Source organism: Dendrobates tinctorius, unplaced genomic scaffold (assembly GCF_039654945.1).
Source record: "Dendrobates tinctorius isolate UK_male_01 unplaced genomic scaffold, ASM3965494v1 ptg000047l, whole genome shotgun sequence".
Lineage (NCBI taxonomy): Eukaryota > Metazoa > Chordata > Amphibia > Anura > Dendrobatidae > Dendrobates > Dendrobates tinctorius.
In genome coordinates this window covers 11,272,905-11,289,143 of record NW_027361715.1, presented here as the reverse complement: position 1 = coordinate 11,289,143, position 16,239 = coordinate 11,272,905, and the positions used below count along the sequence as shown (strand labels likewise).

At 40.4% G+C, this 16,239-nt stretch overlaps 6 non-coding genes across 6 annotated transcripts; all 6 read left to right on the top strand.

Annotated features, from left to right (window-relative positions):
• Nucleotides 1–1,528: 1,528 nt before the first annotated feature.
• Nucleotides 1,529–1,610, top strand: TRNAS-UGA (transfer RNA serine (anticodon UGA)). Its single transcript has one exon. It is a non-coding gene; the product is annotated as a tRNA-Ser (tRNA).
• A 1,578-nt stretch (nucleotides 1,611–3,188) lies between these two features.
• TRNAS-UGA (transfer RNA serine (anticodon UGA)) lies at nucleotides 3,189–3,270 on the top strand. The gene has a single exon. It is a non-coding gene; the product is annotated as a tRNA-Ser (tRNA).
• Nucleotides 3,271–4,858: 1,588 nt separating this feature from the next.
• TRNAS-UGA (transfer RNA serine (anticodon UGA)) lies at nucleotides 4,859–4,926 on the top strand. The gene has a single exon. It is a non-coding gene; the product is annotated as a tRNA-Ser (tRNA).
• A 1,589-nt stretch (nucleotides 4,927–6,515) lies between these two features.
• On the top strand, nucleotides 6,516–6,597 carry TRNAS-UGA (transfer RNA serine (anticodon UGA)). The gene has a single exon. It is a non-coding gene; the product is annotated as a tRNA-Ser (tRNA).
• A 6,037-nt stretch (nucleotides 6,598–12,634) lies between these two features.
• TRNAS-UGA (transfer RNA serine (anticodon UGA)) lies at nucleotides 12,635–12,716 on the top strand. The gene has a single exon. It is a non-coding gene; the product is annotated as a tRNA-Ser (tRNA).
• Nucleotides 12,717–14,303: 1,587 nt separating this feature from the next.
• TRNAS-UGA (transfer RNA serine (anticodon UGA)) lies at nucleotides 14,304–14,385 on the top strand. Its single transcript has one exon. It is a non-coding gene; the product is annotated as a tRNA-Ser (tRNA).
• Nucleotides 14,386–16,239: the final 1,854 nt, after the last annotated feature.

Below are 16,239 nucleotides of genomic sequence, written 5' to 3'. Positions count from 1 at the left end.
TAATGAGCCTATCAAGAAAACATCAAACATCTATGCGATATGACCGTCCATTTGGGCGCAAATCATATCTCAGGTTCTGGACATCCGAGAGTTTTGCAACAGGCACCACAGCGAAGCTGGGTCTGCTCGGATCGCAGAAATATGATTTTCATATCTCTACTTGGTACGGTTTTCGCAGGGCAGGCACTTAAAGTTTTTATTTCAAAGACCTTTTTCCCGCATTTTTCTCTTTCAGCTGAGAGAAGCCAAATGGTGTGAGGAAGATGGTCTAGCTAATTAACATTCCTGCTCTTCCAGAGGAAGTGGCAGGGTTGATAAAACCTGGGGGGAAGGAATTCCTACTACTGACAGTTTACAATGTCCTAGGATGGAGGATTTGTTAGCACATTGCAACAGAAAACATTTCTTGCAGACATCAAGTCTTCTTACTTGGAAATGATTATGTTCAGGCTTCTCAGCATTTTCAAGGATGTTTTTGGAGCCGACCAACTCCAAATCCACATTATGAAGAGGTAAAAGCATTGAACTGAGCAATGGTTCCCATTGATGATGACTTTAATTTAGTTTTTACATTTTACTGAGACCTGGAATTTTCATTTCATTTTCTGAGATGTCTTCCATAAGGATAATCACTGAGCTTGAACATGGTGCAATTAGCAAAGGTGTGTGAAGCTCATAACAGCTTAATATCTGAGTAATCGTGGACAAGTGGTTAAGGTGATCGACTATAACAGCGCAGGAACAATTCCTGCTGTCTTTGTTTCAGTAACATTTTGACCGTTTACCTGGGTCGTTCAATTTGCATATTTGCTAGTCTATTCCCCATGACAGTGGTCTCTGATCACTGGAGGGGGTTTCTAGGACCAGACTGACTTTATCTTTGAATGTTCTTTAGATAATCCGTTCTGCAGCGACATTACATTTGCGACATGCCGCTAACTAAAGGAACCAACATGGGTGCCAACAGGTAAGCGGTATTTCTCTCGATCTTGTCCGGTGGCCACAGACCGCTGTCGTGGCTGATGGACTGGGACATGCACTTTGATTTGCACCAACCTTATATTTTCTCTTGGATGAAGCCTTTTACCACACAATGAAAAACCCTTATCAACTACTGGATAGACAGCTTTCTAACAGTATAAATTTTGCAATTTTTTTTGGTTATTTTAGTAAATCACTTGACGTTTTTGGAAACTTGAGGTAGATAAACGATGCTCAAAAGCCTGATTATATGAACATCAAGTCTTTCTTACTTGGAACTGATTATGTTCAGGCATCTCAGCATTATCATATTATTTTTAAGGATGTATTTGGAGCCGACCAACTCCAAATCCACATTTTGAAGAGGGAAAAGCATTGAACTGGGCATGGCTCTCATTGACGATGACTTTAAATCAGTTTTTACATTTTACTGAGACCTGGAATTTTCATTTCATTTTCTGAGATGTCTTCCAGTAGGATAATCACTGAGCTTGAACATGGTGCAATTAGCAAAGGTTTGTGAAGCTCATAAAATCTTGCGGTCTGTGTAGTCGTGGACGAGTGGTTAAGGCGATGGACTTGAAATCCATTGGTGTTTCCCCGCGCAGGTTCAAATCCTGCTGACTACGTCTATGATTCAGTAACATTTTGACCGTTTAACTGGGTTGTTCAATTTGCATATTTGCTAGACTATTCCCCATGACAGTGGTCTCTGATCACTGGAGCGGGTTTCTAGGACCAGACTGACTTTATCTTTGAATGTTCTTTAGATAATCCATTCTGCAGCGACAATACATTTGCGACATGCTGCTAACTAAAAGAAGCACCATGGGTGCCATCATGTCGGAGGCGTTTCTCTCAATCTTGTCCAGTGGTCACAGACCGCTGTCGTGGCTGATGGACTGAGACATGCGCTTTGATTTGCTCCAACCTTAAATTATCTCTCGGATGAAGCCTTTTACCACTCAATTTAAAACCCTTATCCACTACTGGATGAACAGCTTTCTAACAGTATAAATTTTGCAATTTTTTTTGGTTATTTTAGTTAATGGCTTGACGTTTTTTGAAATTTGAGGCGGTTAAAAGATGCTCAAAAGCCTGATTATATGAACATCAAGTCTTCTTACTTGGAAATGATTATGTTCAGGCTTCTCAGCATTTTCAAGGATGTTTTTGGAGCCGACCAACTCCAAATCCACATTATGAAGACGTAAAAGCATTGAACTGCGCATGGTTCCCATTGATGATGACTTTAATTTAGTTTTTACATTTTACTGAGACCTGGAATTTTCATTTCATTTTCTGAGATGTCTTTCATAAGGATAATCGCTGAGCTTGAACATGGTGCAATTAGCAAAAGTGTATGAAGCTCAAAACAGCTTAATATCCGAGTAATCGTGGCCAAGGTGATGGACTATAACAGCGCAGGAACAATTCCTGCTGTCTATGTTTCAGTAACATTTTGACCGTTTACCTGGGTCGTTCAATTTGCATATTTGCTAGTCTATTCCCCATGACAGTGGACTCTGATCACTGGAGGGGGTTTCTAGGACAAGACTGACTTTATCTTTGAATGTTCTTTAGATAATCCGTTCTGCTGCGACATTACATTTGCGACATGCCGCTAACTAAAGGAACCAACATGGGTGCCATCAGGTAAGCTTGATCTTGTCCAGTGGCCACAGACCGCTGTCGTGGCTGATGGACTGGGACATGCACTTTGATTTGCACCAACCATACATTTTCTCTCGGATGAAGCCTTTTACCACACAATGAAAAACCCTTATCAACTACTGGATAAACAGCTTTCTAACAGTATAAATTTTGCAAATTTTTTTGGTTATTTTAGTTAATCACTTGACGTTTTTGGAAACTTGAGGCAGATAAACGATGCTCAAAAGCCTGATTATATGAACATCAAGTCTTTCTTACTTGGAACTGATTATGCTCAGGCATCTCAGCATTATCATATTATTTTTAAGGATGTATTTGGAGCCGACCAACTCCAAATCCACATTATGAAGAGGGAAAAGCTTTGAACTGGGCATGGCTCCCATTGATGATGACTTTAAAACAGTTTTTACATTTTACTGAGACCTGGAATTTTCTTTTCATTTTCTGAGATGTCTTCCAGAAGGATAATCACTGAGCTTGAACATGGTGCAATTAGCAAAGGTTTGTGAAGCTCATAAAAGCTTGCTTTCTGTGTAGTCGTGGCCGAGTGGTTAAGGCGATGGACTTGAAATCCATTGGGGTTTCCCCGCGCAGGATCAAATCCTGCCGACTACGTCTATGATTCAGTAACATTTTGACCGTTTAACTGGGTTGTTCAATTTGCATATTTGCTAGTCTATTCCCCATGACAGTGGTCTCTGATCACTGGAGCGGGTTTCTAGGACCAAACTGACTTTATCTTTGAGTGTTCTTTAGATAATCCATTCTGCAGCGACAATACATTTGCGACATGCTGCTAACTAAAAGAAGCACCATGGGTGCCATCATGTCGGAGGCGTTTCTCTCAATCTTGTCCAGTGGTCAAAGACCGCTGTCGTGGCTGATGGACTGAGACATGCGCTTTGATTTGCTCCAACCTTAAATTATCTCTCAGATGAAGCCTTTTACCACACAATTTAAAACCCTTATCGACTACTGGATGAACAGCTTTCTAACAGTACAAATTTTGCAATTTTTTTTGGTTATTTTAGTTAATGGCTTGATGTTTTTTGAAATTTGAGGCGGTTAAAAGATGCTCAAAAGCCTGATTATATGAACATCAAGTCTTCTTACTTGGAAATGATTATGTTCAGGCTTCTCAGCATTTTCAAGGATGTTTTTGGAGCCGACCAACTCCAAATCCACATTATGAAGAGGTAAAAGCATTGAACTGCGCATCGTTCCCATTGATGATGACTTTAATTTAGTTTTTACATTTTACTGAGACCTGGAATTTTCATTTCATTTTCTGAGATGTCTTTCATAAGGATAATCACTGAGCTTGAACATGGTGCAATTAGCAAAGGTGTGTGAAGCTCAAAACAGCTTAATATCCGAGTAATCGTGGCCAAGGTGATGGACTATAACAGCGCAGGAACAATTCCTGCTGTCTATGTTTCAGTATCATTTTGACCGTTTACCTGGGGCGTTCAATTTGCATATTTGCTAGTCTATTCCCCATGACAGTGGTCTCTTATCACTGGAGGGGGTTTCTAGGACCAAACTGACTTTATCTTTGAATGTTCTTTAGATAATCCATTCTGCAGCGACATTACATTTGCGACATGCCGCTAACTAAAGGAACCAACATGGGTGCCATCAGGTAAGCGGTATTTCTCTCGATCTTGTCCGGTGGCCACAGACCGCTGTCGTGGCTGATGGACTGGGACATGCACTTTGTTTTGCACCAACCTTACATTTTCTCTTGGATGAAGCCTTTTACCACACAATGAAAAACCCTTATCAACTACTGGATAGACAGCTTTCTAACAGTATAAATTTTGCAAATTTTTTTGGTTATTTTAGTAAATCACTTGACGTTTTTGGAAACTTGAGGTAGATAAACGATGCTCAAAAGCCTGATTATATGAACATCAAGTCTTTCTTACTTGGAACTGATTATGTTCAGGTATCTCAGCATTATCATATTATTTTTAAGGATGTATTTGGAGCCGACCAACTCCAAATCCACATTTTGAAGAGGGAAAAGCATTGAACTGGGCATGGCTCTCATTGACGATGACTTTAAATCAGTTTTTACATTTTACTGAGACCTGGAATTTTCATTTCATTTTCTGAGATGTCTTCCAGTATGATAATCACTGAGCTTGAACATGGTGCAATTAGCAAAGGTTTGTGAAGCTCATAAAAGCTTGCTATCTGTGTAGTCGTGGCCGAGTGGTTAAGGCGATGGACTTGAAATCCATTGGGGTTCAAATCCTGCCGACTACGTCTATGATTCAGTAACTTTTTGACCATTTAACTGGGTTGTTCAATTTGCATATTTGCTAGTCTATTCCCCATGACAGTGGTCTCTGATCTCTGGAGCGGGTTTCTAGGACCAGACTGACTTTATCTTTGAATGTTCTTTAGATAATCCATTCTGCAGCGACAATACATTTGCGACATGCTGCTAACTAAAAGAAGCACCATGGGTGCCATCATGTCGGAGGCGTTTCTCTCAATCTTGTCCAGTGGTCACAGACCGCTGTCGTGGCTGATGGACTGAGACATGCGCTTTGATTTGCTCCAACCTTAAATTATCTCTCGGATGAAGCCTTTTACCACTCAATTTAAAACCCTTATCGACTACTGGATGAACAGCTTTCTAACAGTATAAATTTTGCAATTTTTTTTGGTTATTTTAGTTAATGGCTTGACGTTTTTTGAAATTTGAGGCGGTTAAAAGATGCTCAAAAGCCTGATTATATGAACATCAAGTCTTCTTACTTGGAAATGATTATGTTCAGGCTTCTCAGCATTTTCAAGGATGTTTTTGGAGCCGACCAACTCCAAATCCACATTATGAAGTGGTAAAAGCATTGAACTGCGCGTCGTTCCCATTGATGATGACTTTAATTTAGTTTTTACATTTTACTGAGACCTGGAATTTTCATTTCATTTTCTGAGATGTCTTTCATAAGGATAATCACTGAGCTTCAACATGGTGCAATTAGCAAAGGTGTGTGAAGCTCAAAACAGCTTAATATCCGAGTAATCGTGGCCAAGGTGATGGACTATAACAGCGCAGGAACAATTCCTGCTGTCTATGTTTCAGTAACATTTTGACCGTTTACCTGGGTCGTTCAATTTGCATATTTGCTAGTCTATTCCCCATGACAGTGGTCTCTGATCACTGGAGTGGGTTTCATAGGACCAGACTGACTTTATCTTTGAATGTTCTTTAGATAATCCGTTCTGCAGCGACATTACATTTGCGCCATGCCGCTAACTAAAGGAACCAACATGGGTGCCATCAGGTAAGCGGTATTTCTCTCGATCTTGTCCAGTGGCCACAGACCGCTGTCGTGGCTGATGGACTGGGACATGCACTTTGATTTGCACCAACCATATATTTTCTCTTGGATGAAGCCTTTTACCACACAATGAAAAACCCTTATCAACTACTGGATAAACAGCTTTCTAACAGTATAAATTTTGCAAATTTTTTTGGTTATTTTAGTTAATCACTTGACGTTTTTGGAAACTTGAGGCAGATAAACGATGCTCAAAAGCCTGATTATATGAACATCAAGTCTTTCTTACTTGGAACTGATTATGTTCAGGCATCTCAGTATTATCATATTATTTTTAAGGATGTATTTGGAGCCGACCAACTCCAAATCCACATTATGAAGAGGGAAAAGCTTTGAACTGGGCATGGCTCCCATTGATGATGACTTTAAAACAGTTTTTACATTTTACTGAGACCTGGAATTTTCTTTTCATTTTCTGAGATATCTTCCAGAAGGATAATCACTGAGCTTGAACATGGTGCAATTAGCAAAGGTTTGTGAAGCTCATAAAAGCTTGCTTTCTGTGTAGTCGTGGCCGAGTGGTTAAGTCGATGGACTTGAAATCCATTGGGGTTTCCCCGCGCAGGATCAAATCCTGCCGACTACGTCTATGATTCAGTAACATTTTGACCGTTTAACTGGGTTGTTCAATTTGCATATTTGCTAGTCTATTCCCCATGACAGTGGTCTCTGATCACTGGAGCGGGTTTCTAGGACCAAACTGACTTTATCTTTGAATGTTCTTTAGATAATCCATTCTGCAGTGACAATACATTTGCGACATGCTGCTAACTAAAAGAAGCACCATGGGTGCCATCATGTCGGAGGCGTTTCTCTCAATCTTGTCCAGTGGTCACAGACCGCTGTCGTGGCTGATGGACTGAGACATGCGCTTTGATTTGCTCCAACCTTAAATTATCTCTCAGATGAAGCCTTTTACCACACAATTTAAAACCCTTATCGACTACTGGATGAACAGCTTTCTAACAGTATAAATTTTGCAATTTTTTTTGGTTATTTTAGTTAATGGCTTGACGTTTTTTGAAATTTGAGGCGGTTAAAAGATGCTTAAAAGCCTGATTATATGAACATCAAGTCTTCTTACTTGGAAATGATTATGTTCAGGCTTCTCAGCATTTTCAAGGATGTTTTTGGAGCCGACCAACTCCAAATCCACATTATGAAGAGGTAAAAGCATTGAACTGCGCATCGTTCCCATTGATGATGACTTTAATTTAGTTTTTACATTTTACTGAGACCTGGAATTTTCATTTCATTTTCTGAGATGTCTTCCATAAGGATAATCACTGAGCTTGAAAATGGTGCAATTAGCAAAGGTGTGTGAAGCTCATAACAGCTTAATATCTGAGTAATCGTGGCCAAGTGGTTAAGGTGATGGACTATAACAGCGCAGGAACAATTCCTGCTGTCTTTGTTTCAGTAACATTTTGACCGTTTACCTTGGTCGTTCAATTTGCATATTTGCTAGTCTATTCTCTATGACAGTGGTCTCTGATCACTGGAGGGTAGAGTTGAGCGATACCGTCCGATACTTCAAAGTATCGTATCGGATGGTATCGGCCGATCTTTAAAAAAAGTATCGGTATCGCCGATTCCGATACCGGAAGTCCCATTCAAGTCTATGGGACTTCCGGTATCGGAATAAGAAAAACCCTTTCCTGCCCTTGTACAGCCTCTCTGGGGTCTGTACGGGCCTTTCGGGGGGCTGTGCCGGCCTGCCAGGGGGTCTGTGCAGGCTCCGGTGGTCTGTGCCGGCCTGCCGGGGGGCTGTGCCGGCCTGCCGGGGGGCTGTGCCGGCCTGCCGGGGGGCTGTGCAGGCTCCGGGGGGCTGTGCCGGCCTGCCGGGGGGCTGTGCCGGCCTGCCGGTGGTCTGTGCAGGCTCCGGGGGTCTGTGCAGGCATCGTCCGATGGGACTACAAGTCCCATCGGGCGATGCCTGCTACCATGACAGTGATTGACACATTAGCCAATGATGGGACAGTAGTAGTCCCATCATCCGGCTAATGTGTTAAATGTAAAAAAAAAAAAAAAAAAAATTACATGCTACATACATACAACATGCATACTACATACATGCTACATTCATACTACATACTACATACATGCTACATTCATACTACATAAATACTACATGCAACATTCATACTACATATATACTACATGCATGCTACATACATACTGCATGCTACATACATACCACATATATACTACATACATACTACATGCATGCTACATGCATGCTACATGCTACATACATAACACATATATACTACATGCATGCTACATACATACTACATGCTACATACTACATATATACTACATGCATGCTACATACTACATGCTACATACATACTACATATATACTACATGCATGCTACATACTACATGCTACATACATACTACATATATACTACATGCATGCTACATACATACTGCATGCTACATGCATGCTACATACATACTACATACATGCTACATACATACTACATATATACTACATACATACTACATGCATGCTACATGCATGCTACATACATACTACATATATACTACATGCATGCTACATACATACTACATGCATGCTACATACATACTACATGCTACATACATACCACATATATACTACATACATACAATACATTCATACAATACATATATAGACATACAGTACATATAACATAGAGTAACATACTTACCAATACTTGTCACATTGTTCCCCGAAGCCATTGTCTTTTCCGGGATAAATATTAACATAACAAACCACAAAAATACTCACCCACGATCCGAAGCAGTCCACGAGTGTGTCCCACGACGATCTTGGGTAGAGAACTGCAGCATCAGATGATGCTGCCGTTCTCTACGGGCTGCAGGAATCCAATGACGGAAGGTAGGTATCCTTCCGCACTGTATTCCTCCGCCACTTAAAAAAAAAAAAGTCCCTAGTCTCACTTTATGCCATTGCTGTGTGGGAAATTCCCACACAGCAATGGCATAAAGTGAGACTAGGGACTTTTTTTTTTTAAGTGGCGGAGGAATACAGTGCGGAAGGATACCTACCTTCCGTCATTGGATTCCTGCAGCCCGTAGAGAACGGCAGCATCATCTGATGCTGCAGTTCTCTACCCAAGATCGTCGTGGGACACACTCGTGGACTGCTTCGGATCGTGGGTGAGTATTTTTGTGGTTTGTTATGTTAATATTTATCCCGGAAAAGACAATGGCTTCGGGGAACAATGTGACAAGTATTGGTAAGTATGTTACTCTATGTTATATGTACTGTATGTCTATGTATGTATTGTATGAATGTATTGTATGTATGTAGTATATATGTGGTATGTATGTAGCATGTAGTATGTATGTAGCATGCATGTAGCATGCATGTAGTATGTATGTAGCATGCATGTAGTATGTACGTAGCATGCATGTAGTATGTATGTAGCATGCATGTAGTATGTATGTAGTATGTATGTAGTATGTATGTAGCATGCAGTATGTATGTAGCATGTATGTAGTATGTATGTAGTATATATGTAGTATGTATGTAGCATGTAGTATGTATGTAGCATGCATGTAGTATATATGTAGTATGTATGTAGTATGTATGTAGCATGCAGTATGTATGTAGTATGTATGTAGTATGTATGTAGCATGCATGTAGTATGTATGTAGCATGCATGTAGTATGTATGTAGTATGTATGTAGTATGTATGTAGCATGCATGTAGTATGTATGTGGCATGTAGTATGTATGTAGCATGCATGTAGCATGCATGTAGTATGTATGTAGCATGCATGTAGTATGTATGTAGCATGCATGTAGTATGTATGTAGCATGCATGTAGTATGTATGTAGTATGTATGTAGTATGTATGTAGCATGCAGTATGTATGTAGCATGTATGTAGTATGTATGTAGTATATATGTAGTATGTATGTAGCATGTAGTATGTATGTAGCATGCATGTAGTATATATGTAGTATGTATGTAGTATGTATGTAGCATGCAGTATGTATGTAGTATGTATGTAGCATGCATGTAGTATGTATGTAGCATGCAGTATGTATGTAGTATGTATGTAGTATGTATGTAGCATGCATGTAGTATGTATGTAGCATGCATGTAGTATGTATGTAGTATGTATGTAGTATGTATGTAGCATGCATGTAGTATGTATGTAGCATGTAGTATGTATGTAGCATGCATGTAGCATGCATGTAGTATGTATGTAGCATGCATGTAGTATGTATGTAGCATGCATGTAGTATGTATGTAGCATGCATGTAGTATGTATGTAGCATGCATGTAGTATGTATGTAGCATGCATGTAGTATGTATGTAGCATGCATGTAGTATGTATGTAGTATGTATGTAGTATGTATGTAGCATGCAGTATGTATGTAGCATGTATGTAGTATGTATGTAGTATATATGTAGTATGTATGTAGCATGTAGTATGTATGTAGTATGTATGTAGCATGCAGTATGTATGTAGCATGCATGTAGTATGTATGTAGTATATATGTAGTATGTATGTAGCATGCATGTAGCATGCATGTAGTATGTATGTAGTATTTTTTTTTTTTTAACATTTAACACATTAGCCGGATGATGGGACTACTACTGTCCCATCATTGACTAATGTGTCAATCACTGTCATGGTAGCAGGCATCGCCCGATGGGACTTGTAGTCCCATCGGACGATGCTTGCACAGACCCCCGGACATCAGCACAGCCCCCCGGCAGGCCGGCACAGCCCCCCGGCAGGCCGGTACAGACCCCCACAGGGTGCACAGACCACCGGCAGGCCGGCACAGCCCCCCGGCAGGCCGGTACAGACCCCGGGCAGTCCACACAGCCCCCCGGCAGGCCGGCACAGCCCCCCGGCAGGCCGGCAGAGACCCCCGGAAGGCCCGAAATGACGGCGCATCATGATGCGCACACACCGCGCATCATGATGACGTCAGGCCGTCAATCAACTGAACTTCCGATTCCGATGCCGAATTCCGATATTGAAAAAATATCGGAAGTCGGTATCGGAATTCCGATACAGCAAGTATCGGCCGATACCCGATACTTGCGGTATCGAAATGCTCAACACTACTGGAGGGGGTTTCTAGGACCAGACTGACTTTATCTTTGAATGTTCTTTAGATAATCCGTTCTGCAGTGACATTACATTTGCGACATGCCGCTAACTAAAGGAACCAATATGGGTGCCATCAGGTAAGCGGTATTTCTCTTGATCTTGTCCGGTGGCCACAGACCGCTGTCGTGGCTGATGGACTGGGACATGCACTTTGATTTGCACCAACCTTATATTTTCTCTTGGATGAAGCCTTTTACCACACAATGAAAAACCCTTATCAACTACTGGATAAACAGCTTTCTAACAGTATAAATTTTGCTATTTTTTTTGGTTATTTTAGTAAATCACTTGACATTTTTGGAAACTTGAGGTAGATAAACGATGCTCAAAAGCCTGATTATATGAACATCAAGTCTTTCTTACTTGGAACTGATTATGTTCAGGCATCTCAGCATTATCATATTATTTTTAAGGATGTATTTGGAGCCGACCAACTCCAAATCCACATTATGAAGAGGTAAAAGCATTGAACTGCGCATGGTTCCCATTGATGATGACTTTAATTTAGTTTTTACATTTTACTGAGACCTGGAATTTTCATTTCATTTTCTGAAATGTCTTTCATAAGGATAATGACTGAGCTTGAACATGGTGCAATTAGCAAAGGTTTGTGAAGCTCAAAACACATTAACATCCGAGTAATCGTGGCCAAGTGGTTAAGGTGATGGACTAGAACAGTGCAGGGTCAATTCCTGCTGACTATGTTTATGTTTCAGTAACATTTTGACCGTTTACCTGGGTCGTTAAATTTGCATATTTGCTAGTCTATTCCCCATGACAGTGGTCTCTGATCACTGGAGGGGGTTTCTAGGACCAGACTGACTTTATCTTTGAATGTTCTTTAGATAATCCGTTCTGCAGCGACATTACATTTGCGACATGCCGCTAACTAAAGGAACCAACATGGGTGCCATCAGGTAAGCGGTATTTCTCTCGATCTTGTCCAGTGGCCACAGACCGCTGTCGTGGCTGATGGACTGGGACATGCACTTTGATTTGCACCAACCATACATTTTCTCTCGGATGAAGCCTTTTACCACACAATGAAAAACCCTTATCAACTACTGGATAAACAGCTTTCTAACAGTATAAATTTTGCAAATTTTTTTGGTTATTTTAGTTAATCACTTGACGTTTTTGGAAACTTGAGGCAGATAAATGATGCTCAAAAGCCTTATTATATGAACATCAAGTCTTTCTTACTTGGAACTGATTATGTTCAGGCATCTCAGCATTATCATATTATTTTTAAGGATGTATTTGTAGCCGACCAACTCCAAATCCACATTTTGAAGAGGGAAAAGCATTGAACTGTGCATGGCTCTCATTGATGATGACTTTAAATCAGTTTTTACATTTTACTGAGACCTGGAATTTTCTTTTCATTTTCTGAGATGTCTTCCAGAAGGATAATCACTGAGCTTGAACATGGTGCAATTAGCAAAGGTTTGTGAAGCTCAGAAAAGCTTGCTATCTGTGTAGTCATGACCGAGTGGTTAAGGCGATGGATTTGAAATCCATTGGGGTTTCCCCGCGCAGGTTCAAATCCTGCCCACTACGTCTATGATTCAGTAACATTTTGACCGTTTAACTGGGTTGTTCAATTTGCATATTTGCTAGTCTATTCCCCATGACAGTGGTCACTGATCACTGGAGCGGGTTTCTAGGACCAGACTGACTTTATCTTTGAATGATCTTTAAATAATCCGTTCTACAGCGACATTACATTTGCGACATGCTGCTAACTAAAAGAAGCACCATGGGTGCCATCATGTCGGAGGCGTTTCTCTGGATCTTGTCCAGTGGTCACAGACCGCTGTCGTGGCTGATGGACTGAGACATGCGCTTTGATTTGCTCCAACCTTAAATTATCTCTCAGATGAAGCCTTTTACCACACAATTTAAAACCCTTATCGACTACTGGATGAACAGCTTTCTAACAGTATAAATTTTGCAATTTTTTTTGGTTATTTTAGTTAATGGCTTGACGTTTTTTGAAATGTGAGGCGGTTAAAAGATGCTTAAAAGCCTGATTATATGAACATCAAGGCTTCTTACTTGGAAATGATTATGTTCAGGCTTCTCAGCATTTTCAAGTATGTTTTTGGAGCCGACCAACTCCAAATCCACATTATGAAGAGGTAAAAGCATTGAACTGAGCAATGGTTCCCATTGATGATGACTTTAATTTAGTTTTTACATTTTACTGAGACCTGGAATTTTCATAGATGTCTTCCATAAGGATAATCACTGAGCTTGAACATGGTGCAATTAGTAAAGGTGTGTGAAGCTCATAACAGCTTAATATCTGAGTAATCGTGGCCAAGTTGTTAAGGTGATTGACTATAACAGCGCAGGAACAATTCCTGCTGTCTATGTTTCAGTAACATTTTGACCGTTTACCTGGGTCGTTCAATTTGAATATTTGCTATTCTATTCCCCATGACAGTGGTCTCTGATCACTGGAGGGGGTTTCTAGGACCAGACTGACTTTATCTTTGAATGTTCTTTAGATAATCCATTCTGCAGCGACAATACATTTGCGACATGCTGCTAACTAAAAGAAGCACCATGGGTGCCATCATGTCGGAGGCGTTTCTCTCAATCTTGTCCAGTGGTCACAGACCGCTGTCGTGGCTGATGGACTGAGACATGCGCTTTTGATTTGCTCCAACCTTAAATTATCTCTCGGATGAAGCCTTTTACCACACAATTTAAAACCCTTATCGACTACTGGATGAACAGCTTTCTAACAGTATAAATTTTGCAAATTTTTTTGGTTATTTTAGTAAATCACTTGACGTTTTTGGAGACTTGATGTAGATAAACGATGCTCAAAAGCCTGATTATATGAACATCAAGTCTTTCTTACTTGGAACTGATTATGTTCAGGCATCTCAGCATTATCATATTATTTTTAAGGATGTATTTGGAGCCGACCAACTCCAAATCCACATTTTGAAGAGGGAAAAGCATTGAACTGGGCATGGCTCTCATTGACGATGACTTTAAATCAGTTTTTACATTTTACTGAGACCTGGAATTTTCATTTCATTTTCTGAGATGTCTTCCAGTAGGATAATCACTGAGCTTGAACATGGTGCAATTAGCAAAGGTTTGTGAAGCTCATAAAAGCTTGCTATCTGTGTAGTTGTGGCAGAGTGGTTAAGGCGATGGACTTGAAGTCCATTGGGGTTTCCCCGCGCAGGTTCAAATCCTGCCGACTACGTCTATGATTCAGTAACATTTTGACCGTTTAACTGGGTTGTTCAATTTACATATTTGCTAGTCTATTCCCCATGACAGTGGTCTCTGATCACTGGAGCGGGTTTCTAGGACCAGACTGACTTTATCTTTGAATGTTCTTTAGATAATCCATTCTGCAGCGACAATACATTTGCGACATGCTGCTAACTAATAGAAGCACCATGGGTGCCATCATGTCGGAGGCGGTTCTCTCAATCTTGTCCAGTGGTCACAGACCGCTGTCGTGGCTGATGGACTGAGACATGCGCTTTGATTTGCTCCAACCTTAAATTATCTCTCGGATGAAGCCATTTACCACACAATTTAAAACCCTTATCGACTACTGGATGAACAGCTTTCTAACAGTATAAATTTTGCAATTTTTTTTGGTTATTTTAGTTAATGGCTTGACGTTTTTTGAAAGTTGAGGCGGTTAAAAGATGCTCAAAAGCCTGATTATATGAACATCAAGTCTTCTTACTTGGAAATGATTATGTTCAGGCTTCTCAGCATTTTCAAGGATGTTTTTGGAGCCGACCAACTCCAAATCCACATTATGAAGAGGTAAAAGCATTGAACTGCGCATGGTTCCCAGTGATGATGACTTTAATTTAGATTTTACATTTTACTGAGACCTGGAATTTTCATTTCATTTTCTGAGATGTCTTTCATAAGGATAATGACTGAGCTTGAACATGGTGCAATTAGCAAAGGTGTGTGAAGCTCAAAACAGCTTAATATCCGAGTAATCGTGGCCAAGGTGATGGACTAAAACAGCGCAGGAACAATTCCTACTGTCTATGTTTCAGTAACATTTTGACCGTTTACCTGGGTCGTTCAATTTGCATATTTGCTAGTCTATTCCCCATGACAGTGGACTCTGATCACTGGAGGGGGTTTCTAGGACCAGACTGACTTTATCTTTGAATGTTCTTTAGATAATGCGTTCTGCAGCGACATTATATTTGCGACATGCCGCTAACTAAAGGAACCAACATGGGTGCCATCAGGTAAGCGGTATTTCTCTCGATCTTGTCCAGTGGCCACAGACCGCTGTCGTGGCTGATGGACTGGGACATGCACTTTGATTTGCACCAACCTTACATTTTCTCTTGGATGAAGCCTTTTACCACACAATGAAAAACCCTTATCAACTACTGGATAGACAGCTTTCTAACAGTATAAATTTTGCAAATTTTTTTGGTTATTTTAGTAAATCACTTGACGTTTTTGGAAACTTGAGGTAGATAAACGATGCTCAAAAGCCTGATTATATGAACATCAAGTCTTTCTTACTTGGAACTGATTATGTTCAGGCATCTCAGCATTATCATATTATTTTTAAGGATGTATTTGGAGCCGACCAACTCCAAATCCACATTTTGCAGAGGGAAAAGCATTGAACTGGGCATGGCTCTCATTGATGATGACTTTAAATCAGTTTTTACATTTTACTGAGACCTGGAATTTTCTTTTCATTTTCTGAGATGTCTTCCAGAAGGATAATCACTGAGCTTGAGCATGGTGCAATTAGCAAAGGTTTGTGAAGCTCATAAAAGCTTGCTATCTGTGTAGTCGTGGCCGAGTGGTTAAGGCGATGGACTAGAAATCCCCGTGCAGGTTCAAATCCTGCCGACTACGTCTATGATTCAGTAACATTTTGACCGTTTAACTGGGTTGTTCAATTTGCATATTTGCTAGTCTATTCCCCATGACAGTGGTCTCTGATCACTGGAGTGGGTTTCTAGGACCAGACTGACTTTATCTTTGAATGTTCTTTAGATAATCAATTCTGCAGGGACATTACATTTGCTAAAAGAAGCACCATGGGTGCCAT